Source organism: Hyla sarda, chromosome 4, assembly GCF_029499605.1.
Source record: "Hyla sarda isolate aHylSar1 chromosome 4, aHylSar1.hap1, whole genome shotgun sequence".
In the NCBI taxonomy this organism is placed as follows: Eukaryota; Metazoa; Chordata; class Amphibia; order Anura; family Hylidae; genus Hyla; species Hyla sarda.
In genome coordinates this window covers 122,686,176-122,700,028 of record NC_079192.1, presented here as the reverse complement: position 1 = coordinate 122,700,028, position 13,853 = coordinate 122,686,176, and the positions used below count along the sequence as shown (strand labels likewise).

Here is a 13,853-nt window from a genome sequence, read left to right as displayed (position 1 = left end):
ATGGAGGGTTTCCTCAACGGCAGGCAGTACAGCAGGAGTGGGAATGGGGAGGGAGGGCAGAGGGCGAAGCCTGGCACGGGGCAGTGTGACACCAGGACGGGGGCCATGAGGAGGCACAGAGGTTTGCCTGACGGGACTGGGAGGGGGGGAGAGGCACTTCCTATGGCAGGCAGAGTCCCAGTTCTTTATCTCCCCGGTGGTCCAATCAAGGGTGGGGGAATGAAGCCGGAGCCATGGCAGACCGAGGAGGACCTCAGAGGTACAACTGGGGAGAATGAAGAACTCAATCCTTTCGTGGTGGGGTCCGATAGACATCAGGAGGGGTTCTGTGCGGTAACGCACGGTGCAGTCCAATCTGGCTCCGTTGACCGCGGAAATGTAGAGCGGTTTGGCGAGACGGGTCACCGGGATGCTGAATTTATTAACAAAGGACTCCAAAATAAAATTCCCGGAGGCACCAGAGTCCAAGCAGGCCAAGGCTGAGAGGGAGGAGTTGGCTGTAGGAGAAATCCGCACGGGCACCGTGAGACGTGGAGAAGAAGATTTAGAACCAAGAGACGCCACACCCACGTGAGCTGGGTGCGTGCGTGCGTTTCCCAGGCGTGGAGGACGGATAGGGCAATCCACCAAGAAATGCTCGGTACTGGCACAGTACAGACAGAGATTTTCTTCTCTACGGCGATTCCTCTCTTCCTGGGTCAGGCGAGACCGATCCACTTGCATGGCCTCCTCGGCGGGAGGCCCAGGCATAGACTGCAAAGGATGCTGTGGGAGAGGTGCCCAGAGATCTAAGTCTTTTTCCTGGCGGAGCTCTTGGTGTCGCTCAGAAAAACGCATGTCAATGCGGGTAGCCAAATGGATGAGTTCTTGGAGGTTGGCAGGAATCTCTCGTGCGGCCAGCACATCCTTGATGCGACTGGATAGGCCTTTTTTAAAGGTCGCGCAGAGAGCCTCATTATTCCAGGATAGTTCAGATGCAAAAGTACGGAATTGTATGGCGTACTCGCCAACGGAAGAATTACCCTGGACCAGGTTCAGCAGGGCAGTCTCAGCAGAAGAGGCTCGGGCAGGTTCCTCAAAGACACTTCGGACTTCAGCAAAGAAGGACTGGACTGTGGCTGTGGCAGGATCATTGCGGTCCCAGAGCGGTGTGGCCCAAGACAAGGCCTTTCCTGAAAGAAGGCTCACTACGAACGCCACCTTAGACCGTTCTGTAGGAAACAAGTCTGACAACATTTCCATATGCAGGGAACACTGAGACAAAAATCCACGGCAGAGTCTGGAGTCCCCATCAAATTTGTCCGGCAGGGACAAGCGGAGGTTAGGAGCGGCCACTCGCTGCGGAGGAGGTGCAGGAGCTGGCGGAGGAGATGGTTGCTGCTGTAGCAGAGGCAGAATTTGCTGTAACATGGCGGTCAACTGCGACAGCTGCTGTCCTTGTTGGGCAATCTGCTGCGATTGCTGAGCGACCACCGTGGGAAGATCAGCGAGACTTGGCAGCGGCACCTCAGCGGGATCCATGGCCGGATCTACTGTCACGATTCGGCTTCCAGGTAGTGGATCCTCTGTGTCAGCGAGGGATTGGCGTGGACCGTGCTAGTGGACCGGTTCTAAGAGGCTACTGGTTTTCACCAGAGCCCGCCGCAAAGCGGGATGGTCTTGCTGCGGCAGTAGCAACCAGGTCGTATCCACTAGCAACGGCTCTACCTCGCTGACTGCTGAGAAGGCGTGGGACAGAAGGACTAGGCAGAGGCAAGGTCAGACGTAGCAGAAGGTCGGGGGCAGGCGGCAAGGTTCGTAGTCAGGATGGGTAGCAGAAGTTCAGGTACACAGGCTTTGGACACACTAAACGCTTTCACTGGCACAAGGCAACAAGATCCGGCAAGGGAGTGCATGGGAGGAGGTCAGATAAAGGCAGGGAGCAGATGGGAGCCAATTAAGCTAATTGGGCCAGGCACCAATCATTGGTGCGCTGGCCCTTTAAGTCGCAGAGAGCTGGCGCGCGCGCGCCCTAGAGAGCGGAGCCGCGCGCGCCAGCAGATGACAGCAGGGGACCGGGACGGGTAAGTGACCTGGGATGCGATTCGCGAGCGGGCGCGTCCCGCTGTGCGAATCGCATCCCCGACGGCCATGACAGTGCAGCGCTCCCGGTCAGCGGGACTGACCGGGGCGCTGCGGGGAGAGAGACGCCGTGAGCGCTCCGGGGAGGAGCGGGGACCCGGAGCGCTAGGCGTAACAATATGAAGTTGTATGGACACAATGGAAGTGTAGATGTATCATTGTATACGTAGGACAGTTAAAGCGATATTGGGTATTACACAGCTTTCCCAACATAACTTTTAACTACTTATCCTGGAAATATTTTAGCAGGATATATCCAATGATAGCAATAGAGAGCAATGGCATTGTAATGTGAGTTTTACATGTTTATCCCTTCACTGAATGCTACATTTTTTTCTTAGAACAGTTCTCTACAATATTTAATAAGGTGCCAGCAAAATATAGTCTGATAGATCCTAGAAATGACTGGTTCCATAATGATGTTTAAGAAGAGGCTGATACCCCACATCAGATATTTGTGTGACACATGATTCTGTGTGGAATAATGAAACACAGAATACATTCAGTCTTTGTATCTCAGAAAATCACATGATATCAGTATATCAAGATACAATCTCACAAGACAGATACAATAGTCTGAACCCGCTTTGGAGAAATGATGTCTTGATTGTGATCAGTTGCTTGACCTATGTTAATCTACAATCTACATTCTAGACCAGTGATTCTCAACCAGTGTTGTAGTCAACAGAGGGTGTAGTGAATGGAGTATATTCTGAGCAAGGTCTTGATACCAGTGGGGTACCTCAGGGATCTATGCTTGGACCCATTTTATTCAATATCTCTATTAATGATATTACAGAAGGTCTCAATGGTATTTAGGATTTAGGTAAACTAGAAGAATGGTCAGAACTCTGGTAACTAAAATTTGATGTGGATAAGTGCAAGATAATGCACCTGGGGCATAAAAACCAAGAGCAGAGTATAGACTATGTGATACTGTCCTAAAGAAAGGGATTTAGGGGTCATTATGTCAGAAGACTTAAAGGTAGGCAGACAATGTAATAGAGCAGCGGGAAATGCTAGCAGAATGCTTGGATGTATAGGGAGAGGTATATGTAGTAGAAAGAGAGAAGTGCTCATGCCGCTGTACAGAACACTGGTGAGTATTTAGCACAGTTCTGGAGACCATGGGGGAGATTTATCAAAACCTGTCCAGAGGAAAAGTTGCTGAGTTGCCCATAGCAACCAATCAGATTGCTTCTTCTTTTTTCAGAGGCCTTTTCAAAAATGAAAGAAGCGATCTGATTGGTTGCTATGGGCCGCTCAGCAACTTTTGCTCCGGGCAGGTTTTGATAAATCTTCCCCCATATCTCCAGAAAGATATAGATACCTTGGGGAGAGTTCAGAGAAGAGCTACTAAACTAGTACATGGATTGGAGGATAAAACTTACCAGGAAAGGTTAAAGGACCTTAACATGTATAGCTTGGAAGAAAGAAGAGACAGAGGGGATATGATAGAGACTTTTAAATACATAAAGGGAATCAACGCTATAAAGTAGGAGAGCATATTTAAAAGAAGAAAAACTACCACAAGAGGACATCATTTTAAATTAGAGGGGCAAAGGTGTAAAAGTAATATCAGGAAGTATTACTTTACTGAGAGAGTAGTGGATGTATATTATAACATAATCCTGTAATCCACATCTGATTGTTTTAAAGGGGTACTGCGGTGAAAACCTTTTTTCTTTTAAGTCAACTGGTGGCAGAAAGTTAAACATATTTGTAAATTACTTCTATTAAAAAATCTTAATCCTTCCTGTACTTATTAGCTGCTGAATACTACAGAGGAAATTATTTTCTTTTTGGAATGCTCTCTGATGACATCATGAGCACAGTTCTCTCTGCTGACGTCATTATAATAATAATAACACATTATTTATTGTTGTCCTTAGTGGGATTTGAACCCAAGTCTCCAGCACTGCAAGGCAGCAGTGCAAACCACTAAGCCACCATGCTGCCCTTAGCATACATCTACTCTGCACGGTTGCTAAAATGGACAGAGATGTCAGCAGAGAGCACTGTGCTCGTGATGTCATCAGTGTTCCAAAAAGAAAGGAATTCCCTCTGTAGCATTTAGCAACTAATAAGTACTGGAAGGATTAAGATGTTTTAATAGAAGTAATTTACAAATATGTTTAACTTTCTGCCACCAGTTGATTTAAAAGAAAAAAGGTTTTCACCGGAGTACCCCTTTAATGGGATTCTGCGCCACATCTTATACAGGCTTGAAAATCCATGTTGCTGAAAAAAGAAATGCCATTATACCTGGAAGTTACATTCGCCCAATAGGGCTTATCTGTTGCCAAGTCTGCAGAATACAAGTGGCAATTCAACAGCAGGAATCCTATAGTTTACCTAGGATTTCTGCTGCAGATTTGGCATCTGAGCATACCCTTAGGGGGGACCAAGCACTAATTTTTATCCTTTATCACTGTATTCACACCTATTAAGTCTCTAACATTATTGTATATTGTAAAGTTTTTACACACATATATTTGAATATAGCAATTGGTCTATGGGTAAAAACGGTACTCCAGTGGAAAACACTTTTTTTTTTTTTTTTTTATTAACTGGTGCCAGAAAGTTAAACATATTTGTAAATTATTTATATTTAAAAATCTTAATCCTTCCAGTACTCAGCGGCTTCTGTATGCTCCACAGGAAGTTATATTTTTTTCTGGAGTTTTTTGTTTGTTTTTTTGCGGTCTGACCACAGTGCTCTCTGCTGACACCTCTGTCCATGTCAGAAACTGTCCAGAGCAGGAGAGGTTTGCTATGGAGATTTGCTCGTTCTCTGGAAAGTTCCTAAAATGGACAGCGGTGGTCAGACAGATAAGAAAATCAAAAGGAAAAGACCTTCCTCTGTAGTATACAGCAGCTGATAAGTACTTGAAGGATTAAGATTTTTTAATAGAAGTAATTTACAAATCTTTATAGCTTTCTGGCACCAGTTGATTTTGAAAACAAAAAAAAAATAAATACTATTTCCACCGGAGTACCCCTTTAAATGTTATACATAGAGTGTCCAATGCAAACTTGTATATTGCATACATTACATAATAGTAATAAAACATAGAAAAAGAATATTGACAGATGTCAATAGCATAAAAGACATTTCTGTCTGGAGAATATGATGTCACTGGTATCACACGATTCACCTTCAACGTGTTCTACACGAGCAAAGTATAGTTCAGTGAAGATAAAACACACCTGGATATGACAATGTTTTCCCACAAGCCATAAATCATAATCTCTCTTCTCTGGCCTCTATGGCCTTGTACGTTTAGAAAGACAGAAAAACTCATCAGCAACATTACAGATACAATAAAAATGTGTTACTCCAAATAGATTTCTAAACTTTCTGTATATAAGGTTAAACAATGTGCACAGATTTGTTGCAGACATTTCTGCAAGTGAAAATCAGTTCCATACATATTTTTGGGTCATTTTCACTGCCTGTGCATGGATTGTACAAACCCAATACAGATGTATAGAAGACTCAATGAACATCCTGCAACAAATCTGCCTGACAAAGGACAACATGGGTGCCAACTAGCCAGTGTTTTACTTATTATAATCTATCCAAAAACAAAAAGGCTAAGTTAACATGGCAGAGAAAACAAAAACAAATATGTGGAGCAAAAAGAAAACAAAACAGACAATATAGTGTCCCTGTTACAATTGCAGACTTCTATTTATTTATTTTTTGTTCGTGGATAAAACAGGCAAACAAACAATAAGGGGGTTGTACACACTGGTACCTGGTTCCTGGTCCTATAAGAGAAAAGGAACTTTATAAAGACACTAGTTGAGTACCCAGCGCTGCCCGGTTTTCCCAACCTTATCCTAGTGGGGGAGGAAAAGCAACAAAGGAGTAAGCTTTTGTCCTCATATCCCCTCCCTAAATCCTGACCCCATATCCCCTCCTCATATTCCGACCTCATATCCTGTCCTCATATTTTATTCTCATATCTCGATCCCATATCCCGTACCCATATCCCGTCCTCATATACCGTCCCTATATACTGTCCTCATATCCCGACCTCATATCCTGACCTCATATCCCGTATCCATATCCCGATCTCATATCCCGTCCTCATATCCCTACCTCATATCCCGACCTCATATCCCATCCTCATATCCCGACCTCATATCCCATCCTCATATGCCGACCTCATATCCCAACCTCATATCCCGACCTCAAATCCCATCCTTATATCCCGACCTCATATTCCAATCTCATATCCCGACCTCAAATCCCATCCTCATATCCCGACCTCATATCCCATCCTCATATCCCATCCTCATATGCCGCCCCCATAGCTAATCCTCATTTCTAATCCTCATATCCCGTCCTCAGGTGGGGCTGCAATGTGGTAAAGATATTGTAAGGTGAAAATAAAAGGGTGTGGCTTAAAATGTGGGCGTGTCTTTGTGAGATGGGACATGGCATGCAGGGAGGGTGTGGCTTAATAGCCGGACTGATGCATTCACCAGGAGAAGCAGAGGGGACCTTGTGGAGTAAGGCACCAGAAGTCCTACATACTTGCATGGGACTTGAAACAAAAACCCCATCCTTCACATATGGGGGCAGGTTAGGGTTTAATTTAACTATTATATATTTTTATTTGACACATAAGTAACATGTTACCAAGTATTATAGAAATATACATGTAAAGAGTGATGATGGCACTCACCATAGAATGAAGGAACGGTAATACTTTATTCATGACAACTGGCAGACCACAGCATGGTGAAGAGGGACGCTGTGAGCGTGATAGCTATTTTGTGCGCTAGGCGCCCTTCTTCAGACCACTCCAGTAACATGTGTGCCAAGTTTCATGTTAATATCTTTAGCAGTTTGGAAGTGATGCTGAAACATACACACATACACACACACACACATTGAGCTTTATATATATACAGTAGATTATATGATGGAGAAAATGTATCAACATACATAACATGGATGCATTTAGAAGTTCGCAAAATGGTGTCAAATTTAAGAAAATTGTGCGCAAATGGCATGATAAGTTTGGTATAATTCACTAAGCATGCTGGACAAATTTCTCTTACAGTACATCTCATGGCTTGCATACAGACAGTATATATCAATATTGGTATAAAAAAAAATTGCACATGTCTGTAATAACTTTTTAAGTGGAGAAATGTGAGATATAATTCTTCTTTATGTTCTTTAGTAAATCTCCCCCACTATTAAGTTAAAAGAAAACAACTTTCAAAGATGAACAATCACATAATAGAATCACATAACAAATACAATCACATAACAAAATAAATACCAGGCCTAGGTAGATGATTATTGACCCCAAATTTCAATTGTAAATGTGATGTCCCAATACAGGATATGTTCCTACAGTCCTGTCAGGTTGAGTCCCTGTGTGTTCTCAGGGCTCTCCTGCAGTGTTCCCCCATAATGTGAATAGGTTGTATACAGTATTAAGTGCAAAGGACCTTTGAAGTGGGTTTTTGGTGCGCCAAAAGTTTTTGCTAAATTCTTACATTTATGCCAACTAATATTTACATTTATGCCAACCAGATTTATCAAGCAGCCTCATATACTATGATAAATCTGGTTCATTTGAAGTCTATTTGTCAGTTAAAGTTTGCACCAGGAATTAGACAGTTTTAGGAAATCTGGGCCACTGTATTTAACATCATTGAACTCTTTTTTAAAGACTGGTTTAGTGCTAATCATTTCTTCTTAAAGGGTTTTTTAAAGATAAGATGTTTGATCATGGGGGTCTGGCCGCTGGGATCCCCTGCAATCTTAGGGCCCAGCGCTGCTCAGAACACGGAAGCTTTGAGCCAGTAGTACCCTTTGCAGGGTTGCCCATTATCAGAGCTGCCTGAATACAGAGATCAGAGTATAAATTTCTTAGGGTTAATACCTTTGATCTATCCTGTGGTCCTGCTGAAACTATACTCTTAGCAGCCAGGTAGTACACTTCAACTCCTGAAAAAACCCAGACAGGCCTGGACTCCCACGATCTTCATCTACTTTTTCTGTCTTATCTGTAAAATTAATTTGTCCAAGCATTATGCATTGTTGTCTCCTGAGAGACTGCCAAGTTCATCTACCTTTCTTTTTCTTGGTTCCTTTTATTCTGTGTTAGCTTACTGTTATAATAAATTTGTTGTTGTTGTTGTATGTGTATATATATATATATATATATATATACAGTATATATATGTATATATATATACACACACACACACACACACACACAAACACACACACACACATATATATAATATATATATATATATATATATATACAGTTACTTTTACTTTAACAAAAAAAACTAAAAACCTATGTTTTTGTATGTTTAACCAAAGTGATGACAAGGTGATTTTAGTGCTCTCACTGCTGTTTTGAGTCCAAAAAATCCTCTCCATTGTGCACAGCTATTTCTTATTCTTTCCATTGTAGGGTAGGGCCACATCTGGGTTGTTTGCAGTACCCACTCCCAAATGTATTTCCCTTTCTTCTCAGGCATATAGCAGGACAACACCTACTTCTCTTTCATATGCCATGACATTGTGCTGATAAAAGGGCACTAAACAGAACAAACTGGCACTGTTCTGGGAGATGATTTACAGTACACTACTATAGATTGCATATGTGGGGTGAATGGCGTTAATGATACACTGGGTTTTTAAAGGAGCCATATGAGTAGAAAGAAAAGAAACAGCTGGAGCACAGCAAAGAAAGGGTTACACTAAGTGCTGAACTACTGATGTTGATGGTGATGATAAGGATGATGAAAAGTTTGCATACTAAAGGGATAGGGAGGGGTTTAAATTACATTTAGAAGGTAGCACTATGTACATACAGTAGAAGTATACTAGCATGTACACAGGTCCCAGCTGCCCAGAATGTTATGGCTAATGAGAAATAAGAAGCTTTAATTTATCTTTCATTCACAGAATGGCTCCTCTGCAGAAGGCAGACCAGCTCACCGATTGCAGGTTTGCTCTCTCTCCAACATATAGGGCTGGCTAAGCCCCACCTCCACTTCCTGTATTCTGTCTTGCTGTCTCTGTTACTAGAGACATACTGGGCCTAACAAGAGGCAGTAGAGAATAGACCACAGGGAAGTTAAAACAAATCACATAGGGAGGAATTTATTAACCTCATATGCCAGTGTATTGCATTGAAAAGTTAGGACATATTTGCTAATTTTTGTCTTTTTTATGCCAGCCACGCCAATAAAAAGCTTGTGGGGCTTAGTATAAAGGGGAAAAGAAGAGTGGACTGAGTGTTCACTGGATTTACTACAAATGATGCCAAGGAGCCAAGATGCAGCACACAGCCGCTGCAGAACGATATTCATTATAAGGCATGCTTCTCTAAATAAATCTAGAATGCCGGTTTAGTAATATTCCCCTATATTGGCCAAGACTTTAGTTTTTTTTTATCAGGGGTAAGGAGACATTTTGGTAACTTACATATAGGCTATCACATCGAAAAAAGTGGTTTTAGGCTTGCTGAAGCAACCGCTGGGGGATATTAGAATCTTACTGCAGTAAATACTTTTTAACTTTTAAGTTCAATCTTTAAGTATGCAGTAAGCTACTCCTAGTGATGGTTACAAGCAGTCATTTTATTCATAATATAAATTATGGTCAGCACTAAATTGTGGGCCCATTAAAAAAAATAAAAGAAGAAGAAAAAAATAAATAAACAGCTAATGGTGTTTAAGAATGCAATTATTTCAAGGCACACAACTACATTTAGCGTTAATATTTTTCAGCTCTTAATAATTTTATTGTAATGACAATGAAGTATTAAAGTGTTATTGTATGTAATTTATTAAGGCTTTCTACAGGCGATCTCAACACATCTGTTGTTAGACAAACTGTAGCTGTTACAGAACTACAAGTCGCAGTCAGAATAGATCAACAACAGATGGAAAGCTGCAGGTTGCCTAATTCTTCAGCAGTCAACTAAATAAAATAATGTATTACCCTACCCCAATCTCTGAGCTGCAGTGCATGTGTCTTACTATGGAATCTCTGTCCTGCTGTGCATGGCAAGGTCAACAGCTTAAATGTGTTTTATGTTTTCTAGTGCTGCCTCTCTCATATAGACTGTCAAATAGTGTACAGTTAGAACCTTGTTCACATAGAACAGTATTGAATAAATTTACAAAAATCTGCGGTGCGGTGGTCGGCCACGCCCCTTGTGACATCACGGCTGCACCCCCTCAAAGCAAGTCTATAGGAGTGGGCGTGATGGCTGGCATGCCCCTCCCATAGACTTGCATTGAGGGAGTGTGGCCGGGATGTCACAAGGGGCGTGGCCAACCCCCGCAGCGCGAAAACAGCGTTTGGAACATTTACTTCCAAACGCTGGCCAGTGGAATATCCCTTTAAGGGATTGTACTACCAACATCCCTTATCCTCTATCCACAGAAAAATATTAGACACAGTCCTGACCTCAGTATCTGAGGAAAGGGATTTAGGAGTAATTATTTCAGAAGACTTAAAGGTAGGAAGACAAGGTAATAGTTGTCAGCACATTCAACTATGTAAAGACAAAAGTATTTAATACAATGAGTTCATTCATTCAGATCTAGGATGTGTTATCTTAGTGTTCACTTTATTTTATTTAACAACAAAAACAGTCTTAGATGCAGTTAAAAGAAAAACGTCACAAAAGTCCCCCTGTATTCCTTAGGTGTTTGTTCACACCTGAGACCATGCCATGCGGCATTAAGCAAGTCTTTTCCATGTCTCCAGGCAGGCTGCTCACCAGCTTCCAAACTCTCAGGGAAGAACTCCACTCTCAGCTCTCTCTGGCAGTGTGAGCTGCAACTAGCAAATCCCTCTCAGCTGGTGAAGCAAGCTGCCTTTAAGGCCAACAAAAGGTGGCCTGGATTGTGGGGAATGGCCCCCACCCAGCACTTAACCATTCCCAGTAAGAGCCGTCCCGGATTGGCCTTCCAGCTATACTATAGCAACAGTGTCAGACTGCATCGCAGCACAGACACTGGATAAATACTGGCTCTTACTTCACCAAAGCCAGGAGCCTTGGTTACACATAACGCCCATCAACCACGATGCCTTTCACCTTCTCACAATATATATATATATATATATATATATATATGTATTATATAGATGTAACTTTAGGGATGCAATAGGAGGGGTGGGCCATGGCAGACTGTGTAGAATTCCCCTCCACTTACTTTATGGCCAATGATGAGACACGTCTCCTTTGTGTCATCCAGGAGGAATCCCCAGAGGCAAGAGAAGCCTAGTATTCTTTTGAAATTGAACCTGTTGTTTCTTTTCTTTCAAGGCTACCCCTGTTTTTTATACTTTTTACTGTAGAGATATGGATACTCACTAGGCAGATAGATCTTGACTGTGGACAAGATTAGGAATATTGTGGCCTATTTGTTTGAGGTATGCCCTGACTTTAGCTACTAAAGCTCTCTGTTGGACATGTGACCAATTCTGCTTTTCCTCTGTACACATAATACATTTTGAAAAGGCAATGTATGACAATTTAGAAAACTTTTACCCCTTAAACGCTGTAAAAAAAAACTCAGTGTATGCATGTTTTACCAAAGAAATGCAAGACTATGCATTTACAATGTAAGAACACAGTGACATAAGCCTTCAGCACTTTATACAGTACACATATATTACTGTCCAGCAAACTTTATAACACTACAGCAAAGTTTGGCAAAGCAGCTGGTACAGCTGTCCTGAACAACCACAAGAGAGCTTGGAAGTATGCAGAATAGACACAATCTGATGCATCATCTCTGCATCACCAAAACAATATAACCCCTAGCCACCTATGTTAGCCCCATCTGCTTATGTGTCTCCAAAAAAAATTAAAGGGGTACTCCGGTGGGAAAAAATTTCAAATCAACCGCTGGTAGAAAGTTAAACAGATTTGTAAATTACTTCTATTAAAAAAATCTTAATCCTTCCAGTAGTTATCAGCTGGTGTATGCTCCAGAGGAAGTTGATTTCTTTGTTGTTGTTCTTTTCTGTCTGACCACAATGCTCTCTACTGACACCTCTGTCCATGTCAGGAACCGACCAGAGTAGGAGCAAATCCCTATAGCAAACCTCTCCTGCTCTGGACAGTTCCTGACATGGACAGAGTTGTCAGCAGAGAGCACTGTGGTCAGACAGAAAAGAACAACAACAAAGAACTCAACTTCCTCTGGAACATACAGCAGCTGATAAGTCCTGGAAGCATTAAGATTTTTTAAATAAAAGTAATTTACAAATCTGTTTAACTTTCTGGAACAAGTTGACTTGGAAAAAAATGTTTTTTCACCAGAGTAACCCTTTAAAGTTGAGGGAAGGAGATACCTGTACATGTAAAACTAGAAATGGATCTATTATATGTTATCCACCATATGCATTACTATTCATAGGAGAATAAGAGAATTAAAGGGGTATTCCCAACTAGCAATGATATTCCCTATCCACAGGATAGAAGATAACAAGCTGATCAGTTGGAGTCAAACTGCTGGGACCCCCACTGATCACAAGAACAAAGGAAAACTGCCCCCTAATGAATGGTGCATAATAGACATGTGCAGCCAGCTCTCCATTCATTTTCTCTGGTGCTCCTGTACATTGCCAAGCATTGAAATCTGCTCCGGATAAGGTGGACTCCTGAAGAGGATTCACTGTATTCTTGTGTTAATCTTTGATAAAGAAATATTTGACTCAAATGCTGGAAATTTGAGGCCTGGGCTTATAATATACAATTGTCTCACTTCTTTCTGTAATCTTGGGTTCCTCTGTACATAACTTTGCGGCTCCTTCTCCATCAATGTCATATATGAAGTTTTAAAAAAGAGAGACAAAAAATAAATAAAAATAAACCCTTCTTAACAGTTACCTTGTTTCCCTGCTGTCACTTGGGGTGAACACTGTGTACTGTTATTGCAGCTGTATTATATCTTGTATTCCCATGTGTAGTATTCAGAGATTTGGCCTAAGACAAGTTTGTCGATTTCACAAATAATTAAACTGTTATAGTGGCCTGCTACATAAGTATACATATGTATTTCTGTAAGGGGCCCATATCAGTGTTTATTTGCTGGGCTTCTTCTCCTCATGATTTAACTCCATAATGTCATATAGGTATTTGAAGTATTATTGACCAAACAATGTGTTCATAAAAGTAAAAAATAAATTCTGCTCACCTGGGGAACGTGCATGGCAGTGCTAAATTGATGGAAAAAAAATAATAATGGAAAAAGCCAGGACTTGTAATAAAACATCCACATTTATTAATAATCCATGGGCCCATGTTAGTGAAAAAATTTTTAATCGATTATTAATACATTTGGGAAACAAATGTATTGCAAGTCCTGGATTTTTTCCATTGTTTTTTTCCCTCCATAAACTATGTATTGTATGTACATAGATAGGTTGACTTTTTTACTATTTCGTTTTTCTTCAATTTTCCTCAAAAGACATGACCACCACCCCAGGTTTAAGGAAAGCAGAAATGGTTCAAGGGGAGCACAGGCTCTCCAATTCCCCTCTATTTTAGATATAGTAAAGCACATAAATAAAGGCTTCAGACAAGTTTTTTTTTTATACAGACTCCAAATCAAGTCCTCCCTAAAACAGACCCCAGATCCCTCTTCCTTATTACCGACCCCAGACCAGACATACCCTAAATACGGACTGCAGACTAGACCCCAGATAAGACTGTTCCTAC

General features: G+C 41.7%; 1 protein-coding gene across 2 annotated transcripts in view; it reads left to right on the top strand.

The window, feature by feature from the left end:
- Positions 1 to 13,853, top strand: part of ANPEP (alanyl aminopeptidase, membrane) — a 101,205-nt gene that overhangs the window by 1,628 nt on the left and 85,724 nt on the right. Inside the window, exon 1 of one of the 2 annotated variants that reach the window (XM_056571977.1) lies at positions 6,693 to 6,715. The exons of the other annotated variant lie outside the window; for it this stretch is intronic. The gene's annotated coding sequence lies outside the window, so the exon portion shown is untranslated. Of the gene's footprint in view, positions 1 to 6,692; positions 6,716 to 13,853 lie in introns of those variants that run through there. 2 annotated transcript variants of the gene reach the window in all.